Genomic DNA, 20,031 nt, shown 5'->3' on the forward strand with positions numbered 1-20,031 from the left:
TGCAGGAGAGACAAGAGGAGAGACAACATCTACTCCCAGGTAGTCCCCAGGGTGTGAGACTGGGTGCCTGCCTGTTTGCTTGTCCTGCTTGTCCTGCTGCCCCCTGTCTGTTATCTGCCCCCCAGGACTGGTTGCTGTGCTGGTGAGGCCTTGCAGGATTGGGGCCGGGGAGGAGGGTGACTTGGCAGTTTCCTGCATTCCAGCTGCCTAGAGCTGCCTGCTCAGGGCTATATAGGCTTCTGACAGTGGTGGCGGGCCTGCACCTTTGGGGGAGCCATTTTGGGGAACAGCGAGGGCCAGGTCTCTTGGCCTAGGTATTTGTTTGCGCGGGGGGCATTTAATAGTGGAGCTTCTGTTTTAATTTGTCCTGGGTAAAACATTCTTAGATTGTGTCTGGGCTTAACTGGAGATGGGGAGACAGGGGGCGTGTCCACTGACTGTGGGGCAGCCATTCCGGTCGTGGTGGGGAACAGAAGAAGGAACATTGGCAGGTCAGTGGGCCGTTACAGGGGAAGGGGACTTGGAAATCTCATAGCTGTTGCCCCTTCCGGCTGTCCTGCCAGCTCTTTTGCCTTGGGGAGCAGTGCCGATCATCTTTGGAACCTCACTTTGCTCCTCTGTAATGCCAGGTCGGTCCAGAACAAATCAGAAACCATCCATGATTTGATTCTGGGTGAAGGTGCCGACCTGGTATGTATTACCTGGCTGGGGGAGGCTGGGGGCCCAGTGTGGTCCTGGCTTCTTCCTCCAGGCTACTCTGTTGAGGAGCGGGTGAGGGACCGGGGGCGGGGAGGTGGAGTGGCTGTGGTCTATAAGAATAACCTTTGCCTTACCAGGATCCCTGTTAGAGTGTCGGACCATATCAAATGTGTATACTTAAGTCTGGAGACCAGGGATAGACTGGGACTTCTGTTGGTGTACCAATCGCCTCGCTGCTCAACAGAGTCCCTAACTGAGCTGACGGACTTGGTCTCGGACTTGGTGTTGGAGTCCCCCAGGCTTGGGGTGCTGGGGGACTTCAATGTTCACTTTGGGACCAATTTGTCTGGGGCAGCTCGGGAGTTCATAGCAGCCATGATGATTATGGGCCTATCCCAAGTGGTCTCAGGGCCAACACACATTGCTGGTCACACACTTGATTTGGTATTTCACTCTGATCAGGGTGGTGTTCCATAGGTGGGGAATCCTGTGATTTCCCCATTGTCATGGACGGACCACCATCTGGTTAAGGTCGGACTCACAATCGCTTCCCACCTTCACAGGGGCGAGGGACCTATTAGGATGATCCACCCAAGAAGCTTATTGAATCCAATAGGATTTCAAGAAGCCTTGGAGGGATTTAGTGTTGGCTCTGCTAGTGATCCTGTTGATGCCCTGGTGGAGAATTGGAACAGCAAACTCACTGGGGCAGTAGACATGATTGCTCCTAAGCGTCCTCTCTGACCTGCTTCAAAACTGGCCCCTTGGTAGACGGAAGAACTACAGGGGCTGAAGTGGTGAGGTAGATGACTGGAGCACAAGTGGAGAAAGACTCGACTTGAATCCGACAGATTGCAACATAGAGCTCATTTGAAGACCTATGCTCAGGCGATACGTGCGGCAAAGAAGCGATTCTTTTCTGCCCGTATTGCATCCGCAAGTTCATGTCTGGCAGAATTGTTCAGGGTTGTGAGAGGGCTAGTGAGTGCCCCTCCTCCCTTGAATCAGAATCTGGAACCATCGATTACCTGCTGTGATGTGTTTAATGAATACACAGGGTCACAATTCCCCAGAAGGAACAGGTAAGCTTCTGGATCCGAGCCTCTCCCTGGTATCCCAAGTTGAGGCAGTGGCCAGAAGTGCCTTCTATCAGCTTCGGCTGATACGCCAGCTGCATCCATTTCTTGAGATGAACGACCTCAAAACAGTGGTACATCTGCTGGTAACCTCCAGACTGGATTACTGTAATGTGCTCTATGTGGTCCTGCCCTTTTACGTAGTCCGGAAAATACAGCTGGTCCAGAATGCGACAGCCAGGCTGGTCTCTGGGTCATCTCGGAGAGACCATATAACTCCTGTATTGAACTACACTGGCTGCCGATATGTTTCTGGGCAAAATACAAGGTGCTGGTTATAACCTATAAAGGCTTAAACAGTTTGGGCCCTGGGTATTTAAGGGAACGCCTTCTTCTGCATGAACCCCACTGCCCACAGAGATTTGCTGGAGAGGTCTGTCTGCAGCTGCCACCAGCTCGTCTGGTGGCCACTCAGGGACAGGCCTTCTCCACTGCTGCCCCAAGGCTTTGGAATACGCTCCCTAGTTAAATAAGAGCCTCCCCATCTCTGACAGCTTTTAAAAAGTCTTCAAAAACACATTTCTTCACCCAGTCTTTTAATTAATGTTGTGTTAATGGTTTTAATGGTTTTAATGCTGTTTTAAAATATTATTTTGAAATTTTTAAATTGTTGTAATGTGTGTGTCTCCCTCCCCCCATTTTTGTCTTAACAAATGTTACTTTGTTTTTATTCTGTTGTAAATCGCCCAGAGACGTACGTTTTGGGCAGTATAAAAATGTTTTAATAAATAAATGAATGAATAAAAAATGCCAAGGAAACCCCCTCCTCCTCTTCATATGCACCTTAGCTGCTCAGATTTATTTAATCTTTTCCTTCTAGAGTCCACAGCAAAAGCAGCTTTGGCTATGTCCCACACTTCTTCTATCAACTGTTCTGGATTGCACAATACCGCCCCCCCAGGTCTTATCCCCTGGGTATGGCAGGGAGTGAGAGCATCTGCCTTCCCTCTCTGCCTGTCGGGGTAGCCCTTCCATGAGGCAAGGTGTGGCAACCGCCTCAGGTGTCCGTTTCTTGGCGCACCAGCGAGGCAGCTCCTGCCCCCTCTGCCTTAAGCAAAAGAGAAAGAGAGGGAGGAGGGAGGCATTTGCAGTGGGGGCGACATTTGGAGCTCACCCTCAGGCACACAGAAGTCTTGAGCTACCACTGCTGCCTGTCCTCCTGCCTGCAACGCCTTTGGACATCTATGTGTGGGTTTCACATTTGACAAAGCCATAAGCCTCCTTCAGACATTATTAAAAAGCCCCCCTGTAGCCATGTGCAGCCGCACAAAGGGAGAGGAAGTCCCGCCCCTGCCGCATCACTCACTCAGTTGCCCCATCACTCACAGTTACAACACGGCTTGTCTGAAAAGGGAAGAGCCCTCCCCGTGATGGTGAGCAAATCCGTGATTGCGAGGGTGGATTGATTGCAAGAGAGAGGTCCTCTTCAGACAAGTCCTGTTGTATCTGTGAGTGACGGGGCACGCAGGGGAATGACGCGGTGGGGGCTGGACTTCCTCTCTCTTTGCCCTGCTTTTTGTGAAACAGCAAGGTATTTTCATAAGATTTGAAGCTGCCTATACACACATAGCATCCAATATGCATAGCTCCAGCTATGATCTGTGGGTTTTGAACATTTTGTTCATGCGAGGACATTCAGTGGTGGTGGTGGTGGAGACAGAGGTGCAGCTAGGTAATTTCAGAGCCTGGACCTAAAGGCCTTTAGATCCCCCCACCTCTGAAAATAAAGCATCATCATGCTCAGCCGGGTGACCACACCACCTGGGACAGACTAAAGAGGATTGCGGGGGGGCAAGGGTTGTGGAGGCCCTGGACTTTGGCCTGGAAGTCCAGGGGTGAAATCACCTCTGCATGGAGAAAAGAGAGGTGGATTAGTTGGGTATAGAGGGAAGATGTGCTATTCCCCTGCCATGTGCAGAAGGGGAGCAGATCTGAGTAAGAGTACCTGGTCCACAATGTAGGAGCAACTGGTAATGAGCAACCACTACTTCTATGCTAAATCCAGCCTCATGGTGCCAAAAGCTGAATTTGTGCCTCTTCATAGAATCATAGAGTTGGAAGAGGTCTTGTAAGACATCCATTCCCTGCTTAGCTCACTGCTTAGTGCAGAAAGTCCAGAGCTACCCAGCAGATGGTTATCCCACCTCTGCTTGAAGTGGATGGTTTTAAAAGGGGCTTAGATTCATGGAGGACAGACCTATCAATGGCTACTAGTCTGATGGCTATAGGACCTATCAACGGCTACTAGTCTGATGGCTATAGGCCACCTCCAGCCTCAGAGGCAAGATGTGTCTAAACACTAGTTGCAGGGGAGCAAGAGCAGGGGAGGGAATATGCCTCTGTTTCTTGTCTACAGGCTTCACAGAAGCATCTGGTAGGCACTGTGGGAAACAAGATGCTAGACTAGATGGGCCTTGAACAGCAGAGCTATTCTTATGTTCTTTAGTCCTGCAGTGAGAGAAAATCCTTCCCTTTCACCTCAAGCAACTGGTTCCATTGTCAAACTGTTCTTATCAGTAAGAAATTTCTCATCTTGTTGAACTGAAATTTGTTCTCCTCACTGTAATTTAAGCCTATAATCTAGTCCTACCCTCAGGGGGTAGAAAAGAACAAGCTGTTGCCCTCTTATGTGTGACAGCCCTTTAGGTATTAGGGATGTGCACAAAACTGGTTTGCCCGGTTCGGTTCGAATTCGAACCAGGTTCGAACCAGGAAGGGGTGGTTCGGTTTTGGTTTTGCTCGAACCTCCCCCTAGTTTGGTTCAAATTTGAACCAGTTCGAACCAGTTTGGACATCCAAAAATTGGTACGATGGTAGCTGGCACCCAGGGGTACCTACCACCCAAACCCCAAAGCAATCAGACACTCGTACGATTTTTAATGAATTTTTGAAAATTATTTTTTTCTCATAGGGTATAATGGGAATCGAACCAGCCCATTATTCCTTATTGTGGAGCACCCATGGGTGCCAACAACCATGCAAACCCCGAAGCAATCTGACACCCCTATGATGTTTAATGAATATTTGAAATATTTTTAATTATTTTTCTCATAGGGTATAATGGGACCAGAACCAGCCCATATCCCCTATTATGGAGCACCTAGGGGCACAAAAGTGGGGTGGGTAGTAGACAACCAGGGGTGCCTACTATCCACAAAGTTCCAAGGCAATCGAACACTCCTCTGATTATTGGTGAATTTAAACATTATTTTGGAATTCCTCATAGAGAATAATGAGGATTGCAGCAAATGTATAGCTTCACATCGGGGAGAAAGGGGTGGCCTAGAGCAAAGTGTGGTGGGTGCTAGTGCCAAAGGGGGGCCAGGTAGCTATCAGAATTACAGTATTTGAAAGGAATTGGGCAAAGGGCTGGTTTTTAAGTGATTTTTGAAGTTTATGTGTCTTTAAGGTTAGCAGATGAGAGTGGATTCATGGTTTGTCATTGAAAATCTTATATGCTACCAAAGAATCTACACTCAGAACACTTCAGAAACAACAAAACCCAGTACCTCATGGGTTAGCAACCCATGAAGGTGGTTGGCACCCTCGCTCTGGGCCACGCCAGCACCCCCCAAGTGCAGTTATGGGGCTACTGAAACCTCCATTCTTCCCTATGGAGAAAAACCTTAAAGCCACTTGTGGGGTGCTGGGGTGGCCCAGAGTGAGTGGTGGTCTAGTGTAAAGAGAGTTCCTACCACCCCCATGGGTTAGCAACCATGGGGTACTGGGTTTTGTTGTTTCTGGGGTGTTCTGAGTGTAGATTCTTTGGTAGCATACAAGATTTTCAATGACAGACCATGAATCCACTCTCATCTGCTAACCTTAAAGACACATAAACTTCAAAAATCACTTAAAAATCAGCCCTTTGCCCAATTCCTTTCAAATAATTCTGATAGATTCCTTGCCCACCCTAGGAACTACCACCTACCACACTCTGCTCTAGGACACCCCTTTCCCCCCAACGTGAAGCTATACATTTGCTGCAATCCTCATTATTCCCTATGAGGAATTCAAAAATAATTTTAAAATTCACCAATAATCAGAGGAGTGTCCAATTACCTTGGGGTTTTGTGGGTGGTAGGCACCCCTGTCTGTCTACCACCCACCCCACTTTTGTGCCCCTAGGTGCTCCACAATAGGGGATATGGGCTGGTTCTGGTCCCATTATACTCTATGAGAAAAATAATTGAAAATATTTCAAATATTCATAAAAAATCATAGGACTGTCTGATTGCTTCAGGGTTTGGATGGTTGTTGGCACCCATGGGTGCTCCATAATAAGGTATAATGGACTCATTCAAGTCCCATTATACCCTATGAGAAAAAAATAAAAATAATTTCCAAAAATTCATTTAAAAAATCGTACAAGTGTCCGATTGCTTTGGGGTTTGGTTGGCAGGTACCCTGGGTGCCACCTACCATCCTACCAAATTTTGGATGTCCAAACTGGTTTAAACCAGTTTGAACCAGTTCAAATTGAACCACCCCTTCGTTCGGTTCGAATTCGAACCTGCAGTTCGAACCTGATGGCTGGTTCGGTTCGAATTCGAACCTTCGAACCACCCTGGTTCAAATTCAAACCAGTTTGAATTTGAACCAGTTCGCACATCCCTATTAGGTATTAGGAGAGTGCTATTGTGTTCCCGCTAATTTCCAGGTTAAACATACCCAGATCCTTCAACTTTTTCTTATAGGGCCTGTTTTCCAGTACTGGATACCATTGTTCAGATAAGTGTAGAATAAAATGGAAGGTATTTCTGCTTGTGTTATGGAAACTAAGGTTCTGTTCATGCAGCCTAAAACTGCACTAGCCTTTTTTTGCAGCTGAATCACACTACTGACTCATGGTCAGCTTGTGATCAACTGCAACCTCGAGATGTTTTTCACATGTACTACTGCTAAACCAGTCACCCCTCCATCCCACATCTATGCTTTTGATTTTGATTTTCTTTCTTTATCCTGCTTCTTCTTCTCTTAAGTGCAGAACTTTGCATTTGTACCTGTTGAATTTCACTGTATTAATTTCATCCCAGTTTTCCAACAAGGTCATTTGGAATGTTATTTCAGTCTTTTGCGGTGTTCAATGTCCATCCCAGTTTTGTGAAATCTGAAAATCTGATGAGGATTCCTTCCACCTCTTCATCTGAGGCACTGATTAAAATGTTGAAGCATACCAGGCCCAGGACAGAGGAAGATATTTGGCTGTATTATACACCAAGATGAATCAGGAATTAGGCTAATTCCAGTGTGTCAGTCTTAATTTACCGGACACAGTCAACACGAGCTACTTTATGCTGATGTCATCACAATTTTCCTTTGTTAATTTGAATGTAATTCTGTTACAAGAACAACCAAAGATGCAGAAGAACAGAGGGGAAAGTGCAGAAGGAAGACATCACAAATAGAATCCTATCAAGTCCTGGGAGAACCTGAGTGTGCAGTTCTAAGTCAAGTTGCATCTGTTTGTTTTCCTGGCTGTCCATGGTATCCTCAAGTCTTCTCCAGCACCAAAGTTCAAAATCATCAATACTTTTTCTATCTTGCTTCTTCAAAGTCCAACTTTCGCATCCATAGAGTATCATGGGGAAAATCATGGTACGAACGATTCTAATCTTTGTAGGTGTAGACACATCACGGCATCTAAATATCCTTTCCAAGGCCTTCATGGCAACCCTACCAAGTGCTAGTCTGCAGTGTATTTCTTGACTGCTGGGTCCTTTACTGTTGATGGTCGATCCTAAAAGGCAGAAGCTATCCACCTCTTCAATGTCTTCATTATGAATTCTGAGGCTAGTTGCTGTACCCGTTGTCCTTAGTTTAGTCTTCTTTACATTTAGTCATAGTCCCATTTTTTCACTGTACTCTTTGACTTTCATTACTAGAGCTTGCAGATCATCCACATTCTCAGCTATCAGAGTGGTGTCATCCGTGTAGCACAAGTTATTGATGCTTCTTCCTCATTTTTTAAAAAAACACACTCATCTTCTTCCAGTTCAGCTTCTCTCAGGATATGTTCAGCATATAAATTGAATATAGAAGGAGAAAGTATCCAGCATTGCCTTACTCCTTTGCCCATCTGGAACCAGTCTGTTTCACCATTTTATATATATACACATATATACGTGTTTGTGTGTGTGTGTGGGTATGAGCTTATTACCAGCATGCTGATGTTCAAATTGTACAAAACCAATAACAACAGGTAGATGCATGCCTATATTTATAATTTGCTAGTTCTTGCCTTTTTCTTTGTGCATCAGCCTACAATGATATTTTGTCTGGTAATATTTTAAATGCAAAACCAAAACGTATGCCTCATAATGTATTAATTCATTTTCTGTGTGTCACTTTTTGCGTTTGGGGAGGGTGTATCTATGCACACATGTGTACATATGCAGGCTAGAGCTGTGCAAATCGAATCACATTTGAATAAATCTGACTCAAACCTAGATGATTTGAGTGATTCAAATTTGAATTGAATTGAATCACCTCTTAAAAGGGAAATTCAATTTGAATTCAAAACAGATTTTCAAATTTTGATTTGAATTTGATTTGGGAACCATTTGTCACCCGTTTTAAATAATTCAGGCCTCCTGATTCGTTAGAAAAGGTGCCCAGATAGGGCCAAATCGATTCAAATTCAAATTGAATTTTTGTACCAGATTCAGATTTGATTTGAATTCAGAACAATTACGCAATTTGTTTCAAATTTGAAATGAATTGAAAATTTCATTTTGAATGCATCTCTAATGTGGGCATCTGGATAGATAGGTAGATTTAACTGCATGTTTTCTGTTTAACTACAAGCTTTTATCTTGCTCTTGGGGAAAAATTGTTCAACCAAGTTCATGTTAAAAATAGAATCGAATAAAACAAAACAAGTCCCTCCTAAATGTGCATCTGCTATAATATCCCTTCACACTATTAGAGCAAGCACATGCCTTTTTATAACAAAGAGGGAAGATACACATGGTAATCTTAAAACAAACATTCAGAAAGCCAGGTGGTTGCCGCTGGACCCTTCCTGTTTACAATACTCCTGTGAATTGTTTGCTTCTATTCTGTTTTTTAATGGCTTACCTCCACTTTGGATTTTATCTGTGCACATTTTAGTGACATTTTAAAAGCCATGCTTGACAACTTTTATAGTCTGTCATGAAAGCCTTCGCAAAGAGCTTTAGACAGCTGCGCAGAAGGGAAGGGCAACATGTACTTGGGGAAAACAATTTACTCTAAATGAAATATGCAAAAAAATGGATTTATGAGGTTTGCTAGAAAGACATTGTAGAGCTGTTCACATAACAGACCTAAACAGAGTCAGAGGAGCACCCAGCCAGGGTAGGTGAGCTGTGCACGTTCCCAATGAGTGGTTGTGTGTTTGCAAAGATCAAGATAGGAGATGGGGAGAGTAATCATGTGGGAGCTGGGAGCTGGATAGGATGGGTGCAGTCAATAGGGGTGTGCAAACAGGATCAAAACTGAACCAACCCCGCCCCCAGGTCCGGCTCAATCCTGAACTGAGCTCCCCCAGTTTGGGGGTTCAATGGGCCTTTAAAAAAAATTAACAGGTGGCAAGGGGGTATGTGGAGGTTCCCTCTCCCCCTGCCAGCCGCCCTTCCTGTGAAATTTGATTGGTTTGAGCGTCTTCAGCCCTTTCCGGGCCTATTTCCTGGCATGGTGGCCATTTTGGAGGCTGCCGCAACTACGCAGTAGGACCCTGCATGGTCAGGTCATGAACCGGACACTGTAGAAATAGAAAAGGTGCAGAAGAGGGCAACCAAGATGATCAGGGGCCTAGAGCACCTTCCTTTTGAGGCAAGGCTACAACACCTGGGGCTTTTTAGTTTTAGAGGGGGAAAGGCTATGGGGAGACATGATAGAGGTCCATAAAACCATGCATGGTGCGGAGAAAGTGGATAGAGAGAATTTTGTTTCCTTCTCACATAACACTAGAACCAGGGATCATCCCATGAAATTGATTGCCAGGAAATTTAGGACCAACAAACAGAAGTCCTGTTTCACACAATGCATAATCAACTTGTGGAATTCTCTGCCACAATATGTGGTGACAGCCAACAACCTGGATGGCTTTAAGAGGGGTTTGGATAACTTCATGGAGGAGAGGTCTATCAACGGCTACTAGTTGGCAGACTATGGACCACCTCCAGCCTCAGAGGCAGAAGCCTCTGAATACCAGTTGCAGGGGAGTAAAAGCAGGAGAGAGGGGCATGCCCTCAACTCCTGCCTATAGGCTCCCAGTGGCATCTGCTGGGCCACTGTGTGAAACAGGATGCTGGACTAGATGGGCCTTGGGCCTGATCCAGCAGGGCTGTGCTTATGTTCTTATCTTTGCAAATACACAATCACCAGTCAGGAACAGACACAGCTCTCCTGTTTTGGCTGGGTGTTCCTCCTACTGTGTTTAGGGTTGTGAGAACAGCTCTTGCACATGTTGGTTTATTTAGAGCACACAACTTTTCAAGAAGAAGAAGAAGAAGAAGAAGAAGAAGAAAAGGAAGTTGTCAAAGCACTGTTCCTAGCAAAAGAAATTCTGCTCTCTGTGCTAAGGTGGTTCATAATTGAGGGGGGGGGGAGAGAGAGAGAGAGAGGGAGGGAGGGAGGGAGAATGTTATGCTGAGGTGAACAGGGACAATTCTTACCCTTCTGTTAAATATATTAAAAGCACCACTCGAAAGCTGACTCTTTGCCTAGTTAGAAGGAGCACACCTATTCAAGATGCCAAAAACTATCATTGTAGATATTTTATACAAAGTTCTTTGGCCCAAATATTCTGTAAAAGTTTGATTCACAGCACCAGCAGGGGAGCTAAGCATGTGGTGTTTTTGGTTAACCCATTCCTGGAGTAGAGGCGGGGCTAACAACAAATAGCCAGCAGTCAGAGCACGGAAAAGCAGTCTGCACATGCCTCGCTCTGCATACTATCTATTTCATGAAATTATTAATATTCCTGATTCCACTCCACTGCCTTGCCCCTGCATACCACAGCTCTTCCCCTTGGATTCTACAAGGAGCAGGGCTTAAAAACAAAACAAAATTCTGGATCAATGTAACCCAGATCCTATAACCCACATAAGCTGAGCACATTAAAATATGCACCTCAAACAAGGTTCTTCTCATTTTGCACAATTTATTTTGAATTTTTAAATTAGGTAGCATAACTTATTATGCAGGTCCTAGTAGACATGGTGATAATCAAGGAGCTACACAGAGCATTAGCAATCTTATTCAGCATCTCCTCTGCTTCCATGGTTCATCCCCACACTTGCAAGCACATCTTCAGACCAAAAGTGCTAGAAACTTTAGAATGACTCCAAACAAAGCAGGAGCCTAAAACATAGCAAGCGGAAGATATAGCTCTGTTAACAAGGCAAAGAAAGAAACTCAGAATTGTCATATTTGTACAAGAACTAGCAAACCCAGAGACTTTGTAATTGTAATTGTAATTGTAATTTTATTTACGGTCATTAGACCATATCCCATTATACCTCTTAAAAGCAATATAACTAAACTTAGCTACAGAGATAGAAATTGAAGCATCTTTATCTGAGAGCAGATGTTTAACAAGATTTCCATTGGATTGATCTACCAGTTTACATATTAAAGGAGCAATAAGACAATTCCCTAGGGTATAAATGGAATCTACAGTGAAGAAGAATATGTGCAACAGTTTCTGTATCTCCTGACCTGCAACTACAGCATCGTTCTTCTAAAGGCACACCCTGAAACCTCCCAGCTAAAAGTGCAGATGGAAAGGAATTAACCCTTACTCTCGTAAATATCCATTGAAATTTAGAAAAAGTGATAGTCGACAGATATTTTGTGGGGGAAAGGTCCATCTTAGTTCTTATTACTCTATAAAACACTGGAAGTACAGCCCAGTTCTCTTGGATCTCAGTATCAACAAGGCATTGTCACCTAAAGACTTTATTCTATTGTGTACTGCCTCCTCAAGAGGGAAGCCCAGAAGGCCTCAGGATGAGAAAGGCCATAACTTTTCCCAGGTGGCTGGCTTAACTGCGGGATTAAGTGGGGCAAAGTAGAGTGAGTTATGGGGTCATATATTAGCCAAATATAAGTGCCATAACAATAATTCAAATAAACATGGGGGCCATTCGTATAGGGCTGCTTTAACTGGGTTCCTCTCAGTTCTTTCCGAATTGTTGCTGTAGGTACATAGATTGATGCTCCACAAGATCACTGAGCAAATGTTCAAAAAATAAAAAATTAGAAAGGTGAAGCTTTTAAAAAAAGGTGCTCTATCAGCATGGCCTCTCCATACATCTCAGAAGAAACATTGGTGTTTATCAAATATAATGAAGTATCCTAAAAAGCCTCTGTAAAAAGTGGAACTTTTTAGCATGGAGATAATGTGGGCTAAGCTCCAATGCACAGTGCGGGGGACGGACCAAATCGTGTATGGAGTGCTCCCCTATATCTTGCATGGAATTCTACATAAATCCACCCCATGTGTGAACTGATAGATAGATAGATAGATAGATAGATAGATAGATAGATAGATAGATAGATAGATAGATAGATAGATGCTGCCCTTCAGGGGTTGAAGAGAGGATAATTTGATCCTCTGATTCAGCACAGATTATGTGAATGCTGGTAACTTGTTTTGCTCTGTGGCTCATTGACGCCCTTAGGTATAATCATTACTTCCCTTGCTTGTGAAGTGTTTTTATGAGGGCAAATGCATTCAGAACTATCCCACGGCTGTTTTTTGATAGTGGAAAACACACGGTTTCCTAAAATGAGCAGATTCAAAAACCGCAGGTTGAAAATGATGGGATTGTCCGATCTAAAAATGTGAATTGCTCCATTTTGTTGGAACAAACTCTGCTGGGGAGACTTGAAAGATTTATGGATTTTTCCTTTAGCGAAAACAGAGCTTGGCTTAGCAAATGCTGGAAATAATAAACAGCTTCATGGTTCTTCTTCTGTGGCACATTGAAATTAGCTGGCTATAAAATTTATCACTGATCAAGGAGGAAACCAAAATCAATGTAATCTGAAGTGGAAATTGATTCTAGCCCTTCATACTTCCAGTTTTTGGCAATGTTTTTTCTAGTTTACTTATTTTTCATGATGCCAAATGATTGGTTTCAACAGTAGCAGCCCGAGGCACCTTTACACCTGAGGGAGGGCAGCAAATGCTGCTTCCCACTTTTTTTCAAGTAGCAGCAGTGGGAGGCAGGTCAGGCAGCAGGAGGAATTTTGCTACCCTGCTGGTTCTCCAATAATCTGTTGCTTGAGGTGACTGCCTTGCCTTGCCTCATGGAAGGATTGCCCCAGCTTTCGAGGAAAACACATCAATAAAGAACTCAAGTGAGAGTTGTCTGAGATAAGGAGAAGCTCCAAGGGTGAAGTGTTTAGTTTGTTTAGTTTGTGGTGAGGGTTGCTCCCCTTTCTCCCTGGCAATACTCATAAGAGATTGTTGCAGGCTGACATTCAACAGGATCATCTTGCAGGACTCATAAGAGTTTGTGTGAAAATGAAATTCAACATCTGAAAATCCGATGTCGCAATGGGGAAAACGTTACCTGTGGGAATTTTTTTTTTTTTTTGTCTGCCATGCAGATGTTAAATAGGCAGGAGCACTGTCAGAAGAAACAGTGGCAACCTCATACTGGGAACTTTGGTCTCCTCAGTTAATAACTTGGAAATTTACATGGCACCTCTGGTGGAAATTGGTACAATAAAAATATCTAAACCTGCTTTTTAAGGCTCTAGAACAGATCTAGTTCCAGTTACCAAAGGCTTTAAAAGGAACCAAGCTGAAATGCAGCACAAAAAAAACAATCTTTGCAGGAATGAACTTCTCCCCAGGGGCGTAGCAACGTTGGAGTGGGCCCAGAGACAAGATTTTAAATGGGCCCCCACAAGGTTTTGTCAATGGTGGAAGATGCAAGTCATTTGATGGTACTAGAGAACAGACCTGCTATTCTGGTAGCTCCAGGACTTAACACTCACATCAGTTTCGCAGGATGAATACAACTGAAGGAAGCCCGGGCAGGTGCGCAGCTGGGGGAGTTAGTCATGTGATTTGCCTCTGGGGGGCCCTCCAAGGCAGTGGGCCCCCAGACAACTGTCTCCCCTTGCCCTATTATAGTTTCGCCCCTGCTTCTCCCCCAATCTTCTCTGCTTCTGGTGCAAGATTATCAGTGGCAATCCGCTGTGCCAAAAGCCAAACATCTTTGGGAAAGAATGAGCCCCCAAGCCACCATTGATGCTAGATCTGAAAAAGCAAGTTCGTGTGTTGCATTCTGAAGAGCTGCCACTCTAAACACGAAATCATCACAAGCAAGGAGACGGGCAGCCTCCAACCGCAGAAGAACTTACAGCCTGACCCTAAGGGCCTGACTTGATGTGAGCAGAGATAGCAAGGTATGCAGGAACGGGGGCACTGGGAGGGGAGAAGCAGCAAGGAGGACTTCCATTCATTGGCTGTTCTTTTATGATTATTTTTAGTGTAAAAATTAATGCTCATGCTTATGTCCCACTTTTAGAACATTTTTGAAAAAGTAGAATAGGAATCAGAGTTGCCAGAACCTAAGGGGTATACTCGTGGGTCAAATGGGCCATAAGCCAGAATTTGGCTTTTTTAAAGCCAAATCTGGCCACCTAGATAGGAATGGAAAAAACAATTAACTCTTCCTGTGTCCATTGATACTCCTGCAAACACACACACACACACACACACCCCACAACCCCTGGGTTATTTTTCCCATAACTGGTTCAGAATAACAGTTACTGGGGTTTGTTTGCTTCTTTGTTTGTTTGTTTGTTTGTTTGTTTGTTTTTGTTTGTTTGTTTGTTTGTTTGTTTGTTTGTTTTACCATTGCCAAAGGCAGCCACTTTTCAAAAAATATCTATCTTTGCAATCTTGGGTAACTCCTTGTTTTTGGACTATAGCTCCCATCATCCCCAGCAACAATAGTCCAAGGTTGGGAATGATGGGATTTGTAGTCCAAGCACAAGTTACGCAAGACTGCATTTTTATAATCGAGGAACTAGAGCATCTTCCCTACAAGTGAAGGCTACCACATTTGTAACTTTTTAGTTTAGAAGAAAGGCAACTAAGGGGAGACATGATAGAGGGTTATAAAACTATGCATGGGGTGGAGAAAGTAGAGAGAAGTTTTTCTTCCTCTTGCTCAACTCTAGAACCAGGGGCCTAGAGCGTCATTCCATGAAATGACCAGGGGTCATTCCATGACATTGATTAACAGGAAATTTAGGACCACACACACACACACACAAATTCTTATTCACCCAGTGCATAACTAGTTTGTGGAATGGCTTGGATGGCTTTAAAAGGAGCTTAGACAAATGCATGGCTACTAGTCAATCAATAGCTACTCATTTTAATGACCATAGACTACCTCCAGGCTCAGAGGCAGGATGCCTCTCAATACCAGTTGCAGGCGAGCAACAGCAGGAGAGGGGGCACACCTTCATCTCTTGCCTATGGGGTGCTCAAGGGCATTTGGTGGGCCACTGTGTGAAACAGTTCTTATGTCTGCTAGCCTAATTACATGTCAAAAATATGTGTGCATGCCTTGAGCTCACACATTCTTTTCCAACCAAGCACCTTTCCTTAATCATGGAGGGTGGTGGTGGAGTAGTTCATCCAAAACACTAGTATTTGTTGTACAGGTAAAGGAGTAGTTTCAGCATACTTCTCCCCTCCAAAGGAAGTACACATTCACAGTGTGCACATACCCTTAAGTGTGTGGTTAGGCTTGCAGATGACATATCATCCAAAGCAGTCTTGTGTGTACAGTTTGGACATTGGTACCCCTTGAAAATCAAATACCTGTTGAGGGCTAGCCCTGAAAATCAAATACCTGTTGAGGGCTAGCAGGGTGGAGCAAGCTGTTTCAGGTGGCAGATTGTGGGTCAATTCTTAAGAGCAGCACCAGGGGCATAAACATTGAAGTGGGAGGAGGTGCTCTTACCCCTGGACTTTGGGGCCAAAGTCCAGGGCCTTCACACCCCATGAGGGTCCCCTAATTGCCTTTAGTCTGTCCCGGGTGATGTGAGTTGTGCCCTCAAGAACGTACATGTTAAAAATGTAACAACTTTTAGCTGGGGTGGGGGCGCACTCCAAAGGCCTTTAGGCCCAGGCTCCAAAATTGCCTAGGTGCACCTCTGGAAGTGGGCCATGAGAGAATAAGTAAAGATGGCCCTCTAGGCCCTCTGCCTTCTTCCTCTGCCCCATTTCTTTATCACAGAAGAACAATATGGACATGGTGAAAAACAAAACATTCTTGGCATACCCTTTCTCTCGCTCCTATGCCGGTAATATCACACATTCTCCACATACCTATCAGGAGCAGGCAGCTTGTCATTGAGTAAGGGAGGCAGGAGGGGAGAGAAAAGGGCAGGCTGTTTCCCAGTCAGTGTGCCCCCTCTTTTATGGGCTCATGGACATTTCTTCCCCAGCCCCGTTATAGCTACTCCCCTGAACAGCACAACAGCCCACCCAGCACCAATCTGCTATGTACAGCCTGCTGAGGGAGGAAAGACCACATGGCTTTTCATCTTCTCTCCCTAACAGAAAAGGAAGGGGGGTTGATTTAAAAGAAAGTAAGGAATTGAGAATGTGGTTTGAACAGATGGAGAGAGAGACAGGGGAGGAAGGGAGGACTGCCCATTGGTGCTCTGGAGACTACATGGGAGCCCTGCAAGATATTCACCTTAGGGGATGGGGTTGTAGCTCAGTGGAAGAGCATCTGCTTTACACATAGAAGCTCCCAGGTTCATTCCCTGGAATCTCCAGGTAGGGCTGGGAGAGACTCCTGCCTATAACCTTGGAGAGTTGCTGCCAGTCAGTGTAAACAATACTAAGCTAGATGGACCAATGCTCTGACTGAAAACAAGGTAGCTTCCAAAGTTCCTGTGTACATATGTCCTCAAGTTGGAAGCCGGGGAGCTCATTTGATTGAGGTGGATTTTACCTGGAATGGAAGGAAGGGCTTCTTTTGTCATTTATTTACTGGTTAACTGCTAGAGTTTTTTTTAAAAAACTAAAGAAAATTTAAGAAAAAGTGCAGTTGCTGGCACTTCCAGTAAACGGACATCAGGCTGCGTTCAGATGGTTGCATGGAGTAACCAAGTCTCAGGGGCTTCCTATTCCTCCCTTCCTGTATGAAGGGAAGTGCACTGCCCTTGTCACTTTGTCACATTTGCTATGGGTGGACAGTAGCTGGAGATACTGTAAAACATATCATCTACAGCATATCCCCTGAAGTCAAAGCTGAAGCGGAGAGCAGACAGGTTTTCAGTTTCATTCTCTTGGTTTTCTGGGGTTGTGCAATGACTTCACTCTGGTTTCATCACAGCCTTGTGGTTTGGCTTTGACAGGAGGGGATGAATGGCTCGGCTTCTTGTAACAGAACCACATGTGTGCCAGGGTACCAGGGATATTGAATTCCTGTTGCTTTGCTGGGTTAAAGATCTCAGTTCCAGTTGCAAGCATTCTTTCATCCTCCTGTAACCATCTTCACTGATTTTACTATTAATTATATCCACATAAGAACACTGAGGCTGAATCATTAGGGGATATTTTAATTTATTGCCAATTTTATAATGATCTTAGGCAGTCCTTAATTGCTCCTCTATTCGTAAGTTTTCTGGGACATTCTGATGAATTTTATTTAATCTGGCTTCTTTCTGATAAAAACCCAGGATGTTGCAAAATTCTGTGCAGCAATATGCAAAAGATGATGTGAGTTAAGTAAGGATAAATAATGCCTGTATTGGCCAAAAATTGTATGTTCTTTATTGTATTTGTAATTTTACTGTCTCTGTGTGTATACAGCCGTGTAGCTGGTCAGAGACTGAAATAAAGTAAATTATTTAGTTCTTAATTAAAGAACATAAGAAAAGCCCTGATGGATCAGGACAAGGCCCATTCAGTCCACCATCCTGCCGCACACAGTGGCCAGCTGGGTGGATCTGCAAAGACCATAAGGGGGAACAAGAAAAACCCCTCTCCCATGCACTGGGGCATGCCCCCTCTGAGCCTGGTGGCAATATACAGTTTGCATTTGAATGGGAGATACAAGCCCTTTCTCACGACCCATGAGGAGGGCTTGAATGGGCATGGGGAGGAATTCTTGAAAAGCTTACCTCCCCCACAGATGATCCTCTCCTTATTGCTGGGCCCAGAGGACCACCCATCCAGGCGATTGCCAGCTTCTGCCAGCAGCAGGGAGTTTGGGGGGCCAGGAGGCCCCAGGAACTCCCACAATGTACCGCGCAAGTGAGCGGTGCATATGGGGAGTTTTTTGACACCAGCCAGGAGGCTGCTGGTGTTTGGGTGCTGTGTAGAGGCATGCGGCACCGACACACGATCACTTAGCCTGGACTAATGGCGTGTTGCGCCCTTAACTCTGGCTAACAGCCAGGGCTCGCTTGCGGATTTGCTGTCGTGCCACCACCATGAGCCACATGGCTCCCAGTGGTTTTCACACACAGGCAAAATCGGGCTGGGCTTCCCTAATCCGGTTTTGCCTGTGCACGAGAACAGCCTCTAGATGTGTGAGCACTGTAAGAAATTCCCCTTAGGGGATGGGTCACTTGAGTGCTTGCATGCCGAAGGTTCCAAGTTCCCACCCTGGCATCTCCAGATAGGGCTAAGAGAGACTCCTGCCTGCAACCATGGAGAAGGCACTGCCAGTCTGTGTAGACAATATACTGTGCTAGATGGACCAATGTCTGACTCGCTGGAAGGCATCTTCTTATGGGAGGAAAGCTGGTCTTGTGGTGAATGATTGATTAAGTGCCATCAAGTCAGTGTCAACTCTTAGCTACCATAGAGACAGATTCTCTCCAGAATGATCTATCTTCAATTTGGCCTTTAAGCTCTCCAGTGATGCATTCATTGCTGTTGTAATCAAGTCCATCCACCTTGCTGCTCATTGTCCTCTTCTCTTTCCTTCAACTTTCCCCAGCATTATGGACTTCTCAAGGGAGCTGAGTCTTCGCTTAATGTGTCTGAAATATGAGAGTTTGAGCCTGATCATTTGTGCCTTGAGTTAAAATTCTGAATTGATTTGTTCTATGATCCATCCAATTGATTTGTTCTATGATCCATTTGTTAGTTTTCCTGGCTGTCCATGGTATCCTCAAAAGTCTTCTTCAGCACCAAAGTTTAAAGGCATCAATATTTTTTTCTGTCTTTGGCCTTTGGCCTCTGGGGTCCTGCAAAGCTCAGTATTGTCCCCCATACTGTTTAACATCTACATGAAACCATTGGGAGAGGTCATCAGGGGAGTTGGACTGAAGTGTCATCAATATGCCAATGACACTCAGCTCTACCCCTGACATCAGATACTAGGGAAGCAGTGGATGTACAGGACCTGGGGCTGGAGGAAGTGATGGGCTGGATGTGGACTAGCAAACTGACGTTAAATCCAGACAAAAACAGAGGTGCTGCTGGTCAATAGAAAAGCCAATTGGGATAGCATGATACCTATCCTGCCCTGGATGGGGTTGCACTCCCCTTGAAAGAGGAAATGTGCAGCTTGAGGGTGTTGCTGGACCCGGCTCTGCTTTTGGATGCTCAGGTGGAGGCAGTGGGCAGGGGTGCCTTTGCACAGCTTTGGCTAGTGCACCAGCTGTGTCCCTTTCTTGAGAAGGCTGATCTGGCAACGGTTACCCATGCCTTAAGTCACATCATGGCTGGATTACTGCAATGTGTTTACGTGGGGCTACCCTTAAAGAATATTCGGAAACTTCAGTTGGTATAGAATGCAGCTACCAGGGTTCTCTCTAGAACTGCTCACTCAGAACATACCTCTATATATAATACACTAAGGTCGTGCATGGCAAGCCGCTGCAGAGTGACCAATGAAAATGTGGGGGCAGGCTTTCACGTACAACCTGGCAGGCCCATGGAGGGAGCTTTTGCCGCCATCTCTGCCACCTGTGCCCCATCGTTGCCCATCCTCTCCACCACCATGGGTTGGCTAAAGGCAAGGGGAAGTGCGACAGAGGGCCGAGCAGGGAGGAGCAAAGACTGAGTGGCAACTGGTGGGGAGGAGAGCAACTGCAGAGTGCTGAGCAGGGGGGAGCAAATGGCAAGTGGTGAGTGGGAGGGGAAAGCAACTGCTGAGCGGCAAGCGGGGGAAAGCCAAGTGAGGGGGTGGGAAGGCCAAGTGCACTA

The sequence above is a fragment of the Hemicordylus capensis genome, chromosome 2 (genome assembly GCF_027244095.1).
Source record: "Hemicordylus capensis ecotype Gifberg chromosome 2, rHemCap1.1.pri, whole genome shotgun sequence".
NCBI classification, from domain to species: Eukaryota; Metazoa; Chordata; class Lepidosauria; order Squamata; family Cordylidae; genus Hemicordylus; species Hemicordylus capensis.